This window comes from Argentina anserina, chromosome 6, assembly GCF_933775445.1.
Source record: "Argentina anserina chromosome 6, drPotAnse1.1, whole genome shotgun sequence".
NCBI lineage: Eukaryota > Viridiplantae > Streptophyta > Magnoliopsida > Rosales > Rosaceae > Argentina > Argentina anserina.
The window spans coordinates 31,449,178-31,460,476 of record NC_065877.1 but is presented as its reverse complement, the minus strand read 5'-3'; the positions used below and the strand labels follow the sequence as shown (position 1 = coordinate 31,460,476).

Sequence of the window (11,299 nt, the reverse complement as noted above, 5' to 3'; positions counted from 1 at the left end):
AGAAGCAAGTCATCATCTCCTAAATAATGGTACCCCTTTGATCATCATGATGCATCGAGATTTCATGTTATTTAGGAGTTGTATGGTAGCAAAAACGATGATTTAGAAGCTCATTTCCTCCTCCAAATTAAAGTGCCGTGTTGACAATTATTTATTTGTTTATTTATTGTAAATAGTGTGGGCCTAGTCCCATTCTCGTCGATTTCGCTTAGCCCGGAGGCCCAGACCACCTTGAGTTCGCCCCCGTTGAACAATACAATCCCTGTGATATAAACCGGGGTCTGTTGGGTCATGCCCACATTGTTAAATTCGGGTTCGGAATGTTGGGAAAAGCTAAACCGGCGGTACGATGGTAGCGTTTCTGTGTTTTGCTTGCTGCTTGCTCAGACTTGTTACTGCTAAGTTGCTCAATTATATGCTTTGGTTCGTTTCTGTGTTCTTGCTTCTCCTTCATATTGTTATGGATTTTATACTGAGAAGCTGAGAAGCGCAATCAAGTTCTACTGAGGTTTACATATCTTGTATATTTGGAAAACTTTAGAAAGAATTTCTAATCAATGGAGACTAGTTCTGTGATAATCAGATGGTATTACAACATCTAACTGCATAAGGATAGGACATTTGTAGCGTGTGACTAACTGCATGGATCATGATCATTTTCAGAATCTCAGGATATGCAAAATTTGTGCTGATTCAATATGATTTTCTTGCCAAGATGTGATTTCTTTCATTTTGATTCAATATGGTTTAAGGGTACGCTATTATGAGTAGACGACAGAGCTGCTGAGGGTAAGGGAATTGGCAGAAAACGGGCTTACAGGCACTATTAAACATATTCTTCCCAACTCGGTGGTGAAAATTTAGCGTATGATCGGGAGATAACAAGCTTGGGTTCACAGTTTTGCTAGACGGAGACATTTGCAGAAAGGTGTTAGTCAAGTTTTGTTGTAACTCATCACAGTGGTAAATTCATTGTGGGCAACTAGGCATTCCCCCTCTCCCTCGACCCCATCTTGAATTCCTTAGTATGTCCTTTAACATGTATTGAAAGCTATATGAAATGAATCTTGTTTAGTATGGAGAAGTGGATGCCTTCTGTTGCCCAATGTAGTGAAATTAGATATAATTTTCACGCAAGGAGTTGTCTGGTATGTTTATCGTTTTAACTGACTTTGAAGAAGGAGTGTTGTTGGTTGCATATTTCTAGGAGCTGAATATTCAAAATTGGAAGTTTTTATATTTCCTCAAATTTCTTTTCCTTAGTTGCTTACTTTTAAATTCTTGAAGCTCAAAATAGCACAAGTCTTTCTTTATTAACTTATTTGTTTGAATTGCATCAGAAAATGTTTGTGTGTTTCTGCACTCTATCTGATATCTGTCAAGATTGAGCCCCTTATTTGATATCTGCACTTTATTTAATTTTTTTGTTTGTTTATTATATATTTCAGGGATGGATGAAGTGCTTCCTAGTTTATTCAAGTCCTGAACATTGAACTGGATCTAATGGTAAAGGTATGTCCTACAAATTTATTTTGTTTTGCAGTGCCTTGAATTTAATTTTTGATTCTAAATGGACACTGACTAAAAGAGTCATCCATTTTTGCACTTGCGGTTCTTCAATCAAATATGTGTCGCCTTTAGATACATATGAACTAAGTAAAGCCCTTCATCAAAATTGTCTGAAACCCTTGACACCTGCTATCATAGGTGTGCAATTTCATTTGTTTCTTTTTCTCAACATTGAAATAGTCTTCTACTTTCTGATTTTTAATTCAGTTTCTTTTATCATTTATCCAGTTGTCCTGATCTATCTCTATCTCTCTCTAGGGACTGTTGTTGACACCAAAGTGCATCCAAGGTATTATGATTTCTACATGTGTGCTCAGGCAGGCATTATTGTAAGTCCTTCCTTCCCCAACCTTCTAGAATGTAACCTACGAGTACCTATTATGTAGCTTGGTAACTCTGCACTCCATACTGTTTTAAAAATCAAATGAGAAAGGACTTTGCTGAATCAGAAGAAACTAACAAGGGGAAGATCTTTCAGTCTATTACCATAAGGTTTTTCTGCAGTTAACTCTCAAGGGGAAGGGGGACAACTCTCCTTGAAAACTGGTTATCCTGAAAAATATATTTATTTACATTTTTTTTATTTTTTTTTCTCATGCTCAAGCTTTGAATGTCTACTTAATCCTGAGCTTTTGCTTTGCTTTCTAATAACAGGGAACTTCCAGGCCAGCTCACTATCACGTCTTGCTTGATGAAATTGGCTTCCTTTCCTGATGATTAGCAAAACCTGATGCACTCCCTTTCTTATGTGTAAGCTTTCAATTCTCAGTCACTTTACTTTGGACTTGGTTCGAATAACCTTTAGATAATCAATCTAAAATGATTTTTTGACAAATTTCATGTAATACTGTCTATTATTCGTAAAGCTTTTCATCATCTTTGCTTTTGTTTGTATAGTTCTTTTGTTCTACCCGAAAAGCCTTTGCTTCCTTGTCACTGAATTCTAAAACCATTTTCCAGTGCCCATATGCTAAGCCACATTGCTGCAAAACAAATGGGGCAATCATCGGGGAAGGGCAGTGTCACTTCATCAGAGAACATCTCAGTTCAAGAGCTTCCTCGGCTTCATGAGAAGGTCCAGGGCTCCATCTTCACATGCTGAGGTCTCCCTGCTTCTTTCTTATTGCCAGCTCTTTGTGAATGTGGTAGTGCTATAATCGTATACAAGAATGACAACCCTCAGCTTTGCTTATATATGGGGTAGAGAGATATAAGCGTATACAGTAGATTAGCAAACCTCTTTGGTATAATTGTGGACAAATTTTGAGGACTTCAAACTTGTCCCAGCAGACTCTTGAGGTATGCTGGTCTCAAGTTCTCAACAATAATCGTCGTCTCCCTGTCATTTGGGGAACTTTTGTTTGAGTTTAGGGTCTTTGAGTTTGAAGGATCTACTAAGATGGAATGTTGGACGAAAATCGTTACTTCTAGGTATACTTGCCATCTTTGCTATAGTTCCTACCAGAAAATTGAACCATATGAAGGCCATTACTGTCAAGTAAGGTACGTCTTTGTTGTCTCAACAGATAAGCTATCATCCCATAACCGGTGCATGTTTGTAAGTTTGTTGCTGTTTGCATCCTCTGTATTTTTCTAGTCTGTATACGGAGCTGAAAATCCGACATTTAAAGAAATAAATTTGTGAGCACTTCAAAATGCAATTCTTCTATATAGGAAACAACAGCCACAACTTGGAGTCCAAGTTATTTGTGCAAAAATAAAAGTGGAGCCAAAATTTTCTTCTTGTATCCGTGTCTAGCTAGGAACAAGAGAACAATACCCTATGATCTTTTGATTCCATCTTCAATTGAATAGGTAGTTTTTTTTTTGTTGTTGAATAGGTAGTGTTGTTAATTTGATGGGTCTACAAAGTCCTAACCCCATGGTTGTGATTGAAGTATCTTTCACTTGGGAACCAGATGGTTTGTCAAAACCGATGGAAAATGATTAATTCAAAATGCAAAACTAGGAAAGGAAACAGAGTCTCAATTACGTTTCCTCATTGGTGTCCCTCCCATTTTGGTGAATGTTGAAGGACCCATGTATTACCCAGAGGATAAAAAATAACCAGAGCCAAAATCTTTTGGTTTTTACTCAACGGTTCATTGCTTACACATAGCAGAGAATAAGTGGTGACTCAGCCTCTGTGCCACTGCAGGAGAGCTCGTACTGTGGTGGTGGCATTGCACCCAATACACTGCTCTGCTCGCCAACAAAAGATCAGCACCACCCTAGAGTACTATTCGATCTGCCATTACTACCTTGTCTCTTTGGCCTCACCAAAATACCAATACGCTCTTCAAACCCTAAACCCTGGTGTTCCTTGTACCCAGCACTCTAATAAGGTTTATCTTCTCAGGGTAAGTGTAATCAAATGAAGGGCTGGATGTGATTTATATCCAATAATTTCAAATTTCTTTCTTATTTTCTATCTGATATCATTAAGTTTTGGTTTAGCATATTGAGTAGAGTGATATTGTTAGCTACAAGTTGATGAATCCTCTTGTTACCAACTTCGTTTTTGGCATAAAGTTCCTGTGTGCATTCATAAATCACCGATTTTTTTTAAAATTGAAGTGTAGTTAACTATTGTTGTTTGATCTTGTTAGAACTTAGAACCTAGATTGAAGGTACCATAATAACATCCTTCACAGAAAATATCTCAATATTGCAATCCAACCAAAATTTCAATACGATTTATTTTTTTAAATTGCTTAATCTTACGAAATAAAAGTTAATGAAGTTCACATGTTATGAGATGATATATAAAGTAAATATTGAATAAGACAACAACACTATTGAATCTCTTATCCCAATACATTCAAGTCTTCTCTATGAAGTTGAGTAATTTATTTTACTTTTAGTCTTTGTATTTTGATGAAATTACATGTCTGTTTGGAGTTATTGTGTAAATAATTGTAAGAGTTTTTACTATAAGTGGCAAAACAGTCAGTCTCACCTGTTTCCAACAAGAGCCTCTTTCCCTCCATTATAAGCTAAAGTCCCCTCTCCTCATTGAACCCGTATACAAACACACAGCTCTTTACAGAAAACCAAACCTCTTCACTCTCTCTCTTTCTCCTTTCAGCTTCCTTCTCTCTCTCACATCTCAAAGCACCAACCCTAGCCGTTTTCATCATCTTCTTCATACTTGGTAGTGTTTTCAGTTTCTTACTCAGTTTTCTAGCTCTGCATTTCTTCATTTTTTTATGTGCTAAACAGATTTTAGTCCATTTTGGCAAAAACAAAAAGATTTTGCTGATCTTCAGTTTCATGTTTGAGTGGTTTGACGCACATTGGTGGTTCATGTTTGATGTTTCAGCACTTTGGGGAACTTGCTTGTTTGTCTTGTTTGTTTTCAAATCTGGTATATATGGTACAAGTTTGATATTTGACCACTTTTGAGAACTTGGCTTGTTTCTCTCGATAGCCTTAGACCTGGAGTATTTGTATCAAACTTGTGACTGGAAGTTTTGGTTTACTGATGAGAATGTATACAACGTGTTTCAAAGTTTGAAAGCCTGGCTCTCACAAAAAAAAACAAGTTTAAATGCTGTGTCTTTATACTCAGTTTACCCTGTTTTACTCTGGTTATGTGAGTTACTTTTTCTGTTTGTGATTTTCTGAGTCTGACTGTGTTCTGCTGTCATGTTTGAGTTAGCTAACTTAGTTGTTTGATGTTTCAAAACTTTTGAGAACTTGCTTGGTTGTCTTGTTAGTTTTTCAAATCTGGTATATTTGGTACATGTTTGATGATTGAGCACTTTCGGGAACTTGGTCATTTCTGTTAGCTTTTTAGCTTCAAATCTGATATGTTTGGTATCAAATGTATGAATGAAGGTTTTTGGTTTACGTTTGAGAATATATACAACGTGTTTCAAAGTTTATAAGATGTTGTTCACAATCAGTTTATCTTGTTTTTCTCTGCTTGTGTGGTTTACTTGTTCTGTTCATAATTTCCCGAGTCTGATTGTGTTCTGTAGTCATGTTTGAGTTAGCTAGCTTAGTTGTTTTGTTGCTCTGTTCTTTAAATTTGAATAGTCAACCCCTATTGTGCTTGATTATGGTGCTGTATGGTTTCAATTGATGAACTCCTTATTAGCCAAAATCTGAGCAGCTTTTTCCATTTACTGTACATAGGAAGGTGATTTGTATGATCTAACTACCATAAAGACATTTTCTTTATCAAAAAGATTTGTTCTTTATCAATATATTTTTGTATTAATTCCTTCATTCTCTTTTCGAGTGGCTGCAAACAGATTTTAGTCTTTTCAAAATGTCATTATCTTGTTTTATATCACATTCTTGCTTCTGTCTCTAATCCAAGAAACAGGTATAATTTTCTGATTTTCAGTTTCATGGTTGAATAGTTGAATGCATATCTGAAGTTAAAGTTTGGTGCTTGAGCCCTTTAGAGCATTTTGCCTGTTTCTTTTAGCTTAAGATATGGTATATTCAGTACCAAATGTATCACTAGTGTGTGGTTTATTGTTTGAAAAGGTATATAACAAGTTGAAAGTTCAAGAACTATCTTTTTTGCCTCACTTTTTTATGAAAACTACAAACTCTGGCTTTGTATGGTTCACCATCACAGTTTATGTTTTAATTTCCGGAGTCTGATTGTGTATCTTTGAGTTAGCTTGTTTGTTTAGGTGCTCTGGTCTTATACATTTGAATAGTCATGTGCCTACTTCTGGTGCTGTTTGGTTCTGATTGAATAACTTCTTATGGGCCAAAATCTGAGCAGCTTTACCATTTTCTGTGCACAGAAAGGTCATTTGTATGATCTTACTGTACAAGGGCTTGATCTTTATTGAATATTTTTGTCATCTGACTTTCTTATGGCGTATTTGTAAACTTTCAAAAATTATGTTTCAGTTAACTAATACAAATCTTCAATATTATTGCCTGGCAGACATTTTCCGAGATGGAGGATTTGCCTCTGCCACCACCTATCATACCACCTAATGTGAAGCCCGAAGTTGTGACCCTGGCTCCTCCCAAGCACTCCATTATGGTCAGGCCACGTGCGGGTGGAACCACAGGGCGGCCCATACAATTGTGCACTAACTATTTTAAAGTCTCGGTGAAGAATACGGATGCTGTGTTTTACCAGTACTGTGTATGTTACCTCATCCTGCATTCTCATCCTGTACTTTAAAAGATGTTTATTCATTTAATTATATATCCTACTATTTTTCAGGTTTCCATAACCTATGAGGATAAGAGGCCTGTTGAAGGCATGGGGATTGGTCGAAAGCTGGTGGATAAGCTGTATCAGACATACTCATCGGAGTTTTCTGGTAAGAAGTTTGCGTATGACGGGGAGAAAGCTCTGTATACAGTTGGTCCCCTGCCACGGAACAAGTTTGAGTTCACAGTCGTGCTGGAGGAGACATTGGCAAGAAGGTAGTCTGTCTGTCTTATTACATTCTTCAATTTCTTCCAGCTTTTGATACCAAATTGCAATTTTTTGTTGTTTAACTTTCCTTTTTATATGGCAGTGAACCTGGGAAGTCAGGTGGTGAGACTGATAAAAGGATGAGGCGCTGTTCCAATCGGTCTAAATCTTTCAATGTGGAGATAAACTATGCTGCTAAAATACCTCTCAAGTCAATTGCTCTTGCCCTTCAAGGAGGTGAAGCGGACAACACTCAGGATGCATTGAGAGTGCTTGATATTATCCTACGCCAGAAAGCAGCTAAGATGTACCATCCTCTCTCCCCCTAATATATGTACTGGCTGCATTGTAGTTTACAGCTGTTCTCATATTACTGTGAATTTTTACTTTGTCTAACTGTGACTCAAATCATGCCCAGGGGATGCCTTCTAGTACGGCAATCATTCTTTCACGATGACTCCAGGAACTTTGTTGAGATTGGAGGAGGTGTGACTGGTGTCCGGGGATTTCATTCTAGCTTCCGTCCAACTCAGGGTGGCTTGACCTTGAACATGGGTAGGCTTCATTGTTGTTTTCTATTTTTTTTAATACCTGTTACAGTTATTGTCACTTGTATTGTTAGTAATGCCGTTTCCATTTCTCTGTGCAGATGTGTCTACAACAATGATTGTTACACCTGGACCGGTTATTGATTTTCTGTTAACCAACCAGGGTGTACGAGAACCCCGCTACATTGACTGGGTAAAGGTAAGAAAACAAATGCTAAATTCCTTTCATAAGGTTCATATACAGCACCATCTTTATGTCCTAAAGATTCTGGTCATGGAAACATGTAGGCCAAGAGAATGCTGAAAAATATGAGGATTACAATGAGACACCGTAACATGGAGGGAAAAATAATCGGGTTGAGCGAGAAGACCTGCAATACTCAGATGTATGTGCTTATTTTCTAAAGTTGAAAATCATTTTGCTGTTGGTTTGCTTGTTGTAAAACTTCTCCGGACGCTGTGACATTAGTCACATCTCTCGGGAGCTTATTAATGTTGGGAAGAAGACTGGAATCGTAAGTTAAACCATCTATTAATCTAAATTACTTGAATTCTCTCTCTCTCTCTCTCTCTCTCTCTCTCTATATATATATATATATATATATATATATATATCTATATAGCATTATTGTAGGTTATGAGATTGATTCTGATGTTATCTGTACAGCAAATTGACCGCCCAAAGACTCTCATTGAGGAAGATCCACGAGCTGAAAGACTAGGCCCTGTTGCTAGAGTAGACAAGATGCTTGAACAGATTAAGGCCAAGATCCAAGAAGCACCTGAGTTCATTCTGTGTGTCATACCAAAGAAAGGCTCTGATATCTATGGTATGGTCTTTGTTATCTGTAATTTTACATAAGACTATGCCTATCTCTTGCTTTCATTATATAATCAGATAAGGCCCTAGACAATACCACACAATGTATTGCTTTCATTATATCTATGGTATGGTCTTCTCTATTGTCTAGGGCCTTGGAAGAAAAAGACTCTGGTTGACTTTGGGATTCCCACACAATGTATTGTCCCACCCAAGCTTAGCGATCCATACCTGACGAATGTCCTAATGAAAATTAATACTAAGGTAAGAAACTTAAGCGTGAAACCAATGTCTCCTTGTTTTGATTTTAGAGTTTAGTCACTATATATTGATCTTTGTTTGTTTACTCTCATAGCTTGGAGGAATAAATTCTCTGTTGGCACTGGAGTTCTCCTCACGTGTCCCTCTCATAAAAGATGCTCCTACAATGATTTTGGGGATGGATGTGTCTCATGGTTCTCCTGGTCGATCAGATGTTCCTTCAGTTGCTGCGGTACTTCTTCTTTTCTTCTGATTTTTTTTTTCAGTATGTAGCTCTTCTACCAATTGGTGCTCAGTATTTATGCTGTTGTTCTGTTGGAGCTCTCAGGTTGTTGGCTCTCGGAATTGGCCTCTTGTATCAAGGTACAGAGCAGCTGTTAGAACACAATCTCCTAAGGTGGAGATGATTGATGCTCTATACAAGCCCCTTCCAAATGGAAACGATGATGGTATTATCAGGTATTGAAAGTTGAAACTAGTCTTCACCAGTAGATCACATGCTTATACATATAGTTAATGTTAGTAGTTACAGAAATCTCCATTATGTTTCAAAACTCTTGAGCCCAATTTTTTTTCCTAATACTTGTTGTCTAAGTGTAAGTTTATCAGATTAATCATCAAGTCCATTATTATACTTATTATGGTCACTTCCTTGTGTCGCAGGGAACTGCTTCTGGACTTCTATAAGACAAGCAAAGGACGCAAACCAACTCAGATTATTGTTTTCAGGTACAAGATTGATTACTTATCATCATGTTTTGGCCCATCAAAATCAGCATTCTTCAATTGGAAACCTGTATACAAGCATAATTTTCATGCAGTACCTTTCATGTTAGATCTTCAGTCACTCGAAAATCTTTTGAACTGCTCTATAATAGAATATTTCTGGAATTATTCTCCCACAAAAGATGATGAAATGGAAATTTGTTCTGCTGTCTTGGTATGCAAAGGAACTGTAGCAACAGTCTACTGCAGTTGAGTTAATTCGTATTTCTGCAAAATTATAAGTTTTATTAGGGAAATTGGTGCTTTTCTGTTGAAGGTAATTCCTATATTATTATTTGAGGCAACCTGTCATAACTTGCATCTGAATAAAGAAATAGGCATATTGTCAATCTGTTGACAGATGGTAGTCATTTGATATATCAAAGCAGAAGTATTAACAGCCTCTGTTGAGTATATTATTATTATTATTTTGTTCACTGCATCATTATATATTTTGTTCTTATATTGTCTCTAGTAGTTGTAATGACTTTGTGTTTTAAAAGAAATTCTTTGCTTTTTTAATTTTTGAAATGTGTTGTTTCTTTATTGTAGGGATGGTGTTAGTGAATCACAGTTTAATCAAGTATTGAACATCGAGCTCGATCAAATTGTGAAGGTTTGTCTGCAGGACTGCAACTCAATGTAGTATTTGTTGCATTGACTTTTGCTCCTTTGCTGTTACTTCCCAACACTGAGATAATCACTGTTATTATTACAGGCTTACCAGCACCTTGGGGAGGAAGATGTTCCAAAGTTCACTCTCATTATAGCTCAGAAGAATCATCACACAAAGCTAGTCCAAGCTAATAGCCCTGAAAATGTTCCACCTGGTATGCTGTTTATAAGTTTTTGTTGCAGTTATTTATATCATCGATCCAGTTCCCTTGATCACTCTTTCATCTCTTCAGGGACAGTTGTCGACACAAAAATCGTGCATCCAAGGACCTATGATTTCTACATGTGTTCTTTCTTAGAATGGAGCGATTGTAAGTCCCTCTTCGCCGAATTAATACTAGTATGGCATGCCTGTGCAGCAGAATTTTACTGATTCTTATTCATCCTATTCTTTACGCTTTGTTTCCAATAAACAGGGAACTTCAAGGCCAGCGCACTATCATGTCTTGCTTGATGAGATTGGCTTTTCACCTGATGACTTGCAGAACCTGATTCACTCCCTTTCTTAGTTTCTTATGTGTAAGTTTTTCATTTGTAATAAGTTCCATGTGCTCGACTTGAATTATCTGTCAATTGATCTCATCCAAATATTTTGTTGCAACACATTTCAGGTACCAAAGGAGCTGTACTGCAATATCCATTGGTTAGTGAAACCCACTTGTGCTCTATTCTGTTGAATTAAATTTTGGTGTGGAGCTACTTTCCATCTCACTAATTACAACCATGTTTTTTTCCCAGTGGCACCGATATGCTATGCCCACCTTGCTGCAGCACAAGTGGGACAGTTCATGAAGTCTGAAGATCCCTCAGAAACTTCATCAGCTAAAGGCAGTGTCACAACATCAGAGAGCATCCCAGTTCCAGAGCTCCCTAGGCTTCATGATAAGGTCCAGGGCTCCATGTTCTTCTGCTAAGGCCTTGCTGCTACTTTTCTTTTGTGGATACGGCTAACTTTATTAGCGTTTTGGCTCTCATAGACATAGGATAACAATGCTGCCTCGCCTTTACTATTATCTGAGATAGAACCGCCATAGACATTCTGGTTGTGGACAAATTTTCAGACCTCGGATACCTGAGCAGACTTTTGAGGCATGCTGATCTGAACGAGTGTTTTTGGTTCTCGACATGGAAAAGGCTTATTCAAGTTGTATGGAATCCTTATTCTGAGACTTTAGGATATAAATATCATGCAGACTTAAATTTGGCTTCTTATTATCTTCAAGTTACTACTTTTCCAGGTTTCCTTGCTAAGAATTATTC

At 37.2% G+C, this 11,299-nt stretch overlaps 1 pseudogene; it reads left to right on the top strand.

Annotated features, from left to right (window-relative positions):
- The first annotated feature begins 328 nt into the window (after window positions 1–328).
- On the top strand, window positions 329–11,270 carry LOC126797292 (protein argonaute 16-like; annotated as a pseudogene).
- The last annotated feature ends 29 nt before the right edge of the window (window positions 11,271–11,299 follow it).